Raw genomic sequence first — 2,309 nt, 5'->3', positions numbered from 1 at the left:
GGCACCTTGATTCCAGACTCCCCAGTTTCCAGAACTGTGAGAAAATAAATGTCTGTTGTTTAAGTCACTCAGTCTCTGGCATTTTGTTAAGGCAGCCCAGGCTCACTAAGACAGTATGCTTTTGCATTTTCTAGAAGCAAACAAAAAAAAAATTTAATGTAAACTATTCAAAATAAACCATTGCATTTCATAAATTAGGTATATCTGTCAATGGACCATCTCATGCAGTAGTTTGGCAGTGTAATGCTCGGGGTTTTTTTTTAACGTTTTATTTATTTTTAAGAGAGAAAGTGTGAGCAGGGGAGGGGCAGAGAGAGAGGGAGACAGAGGATCCAAAGTGGGCTCTATGCTGACAAACAGCCCGATGCAGGGTTCGAACTCCCGGACTGTGACATCATGACCTGAGCCACAATCGGCCACTCAACTGACTGAGCCACCCTGGTGCCCCGATACTCAGTTTTAATGCATTTTAGAAAACATTCTAGAAAAAAAACACTTCTTCCTTTATTGAAGCTCTGGGAAGCTCAGACACTTTTCAGATTTCTTATCCTCAAGCCTTCAGTACTTTTTGGTACAGTGAACACCTCTGTTTAGCTGTTAGTTTGCAATTCTTATTAATTCACTTCTCTATTTCGATGGCAAATCGTAGGAGGGTTTTCCTGACTCCACAGAAAACTGGAGACAGAAGCTGGTGCTGGATACTTAAGTTGAAGTTTGTTCCTGCAGTTTGAACTTAGGACAACGGGAAAAATACCAAAAAGGCTGCTTGCTAAAAATGCAATTTATTTTTGTAAATATTGTAGCAGTCAGGTTCTGTTGCAGGGGACAGAACTCCTAGAATTCACTCTAAGGAAAAAAAAAAAAGAATTTCTTACAGGATATTAACATGTTACAGAATCATAAGTAGACTAAAGAAACATAGGTACAACTCTGAGAAAAATACCTGAAGTCACAATGAAAGGTAAGCCATCAAGGGAGCTGCCTCCTGTCTGTGACCAAGATGTTGTCTGCCAAATTGGCTGCTTTGCCTACAGCTGCTGATTCCAGAACTATACCTGACATTGCAACACTTTACCTGTTGTCTGTCTCCCTCTACCACAAAGGAACTTAGTTTTTCTGTTCGCGGTTATATACCACAGCACTGAGGACAGATATTGGTTTGTAGTAGGGATAAACACACAGCATCATAAGTTAACACTCATCCAGTAAACCAGCAGGGCTGACGTTGGATAAGCCTTTAAATGGAAGGCGTTAACATGAGTTACAACTCATTTGTCAGTCATTGCCTGTAAGGTCAACTGAATAGACTCTATTTGCATTTCTCCAAGATTAAAGAAAAGGAGAAAAGTAGAGAATAGAGAGCGGTAGCCAGAGACAGAAAGCATGACCTAAAAGGTAAGTCATACAGAATTAATCAAGGTTTCAACATCAGAAGATCCAGAGAGTGAGAGCAGAGAGGATGGTTAGATGAAACTTACAAGAAAAAAATGTTCAGAACGAAAGGGAGACATGAATCTGCAATGTGTAAGACCTATTAAGTCCTGAAAAGGAAAAAGTCTGCATGGAGGCATATCTTAAAATTTAAAGATAGCAAGAATAAAAAGATCTTAAAAGCTTCCAGAGTGCAAATACAGATCCTCCATAAAGGAATGAGAATCAGGCTAGCAATAGGCTAGCTTTCCATCAACAGAACTGGATGTTGGGATGAACAAGCCTGAAAGTTCCATAGGAAAATGATTGTGAACTTGGAATTCCAAACCAAGCCAAACTATCAATACAATATGGGGGCAGAATGAAAAAGAAAGGTAAACATAAACCAAGAAAGCTTTCTCTCCCAAATACTCTTTTTTTTAAGGATGCTTCTTGAGAATGTGGGCTGGCAAAACAAGGGAATTATCCAAGAAATTGGAGCAGGTTGGATGTATGAACAATAGAACTAATTCACAAAAGCAATGAAGGCAAGTCCCACGATGACAACTGTGCAGCAGGCCTGAGGGCCCCCCATCCAAATTGAAGGAAGACCTCAGGGCTGCAAGAGAACTGCCTACAGAAAGAAAAGAGTCCTTAGATGTGATAGTATCCTGGAAATGTTGGAAGAACCTGTTCTAATGATGCCATGAAAGCAGACAATTTGAGATAATAGTAAAAAGGCAATTAGAAGTCAAGCGGGTGTATGACCAAAAGTATACAAAAAGCAAGTACAGTCTAGTCATGGAATGCAACTCACGAGGGCAGTGGATAAGTGGACAATGCTAATGTAGATGTAAACATTGTTTACGGGTATTCAGATTTACACTTCACCTGTAGAC

Source organism: Panthera tigris, chromosome F2, assembly GCF_018350195.1.
Source record: "Panthera tigris isolate Pti1 chromosome F2, P.tigris_Pti1_mat1.1, whole genome shotgun sequence".
In the NCBI taxonomy this organism is placed as follows: domain Eukaryota; kingdom Metazoa; phylum Chordata; class Mammalia; order Carnivora; family Felidae; genus Panthera; species Panthera tigris.
This window is presented reverse-complemented; position numbering follows the sequence as displayed.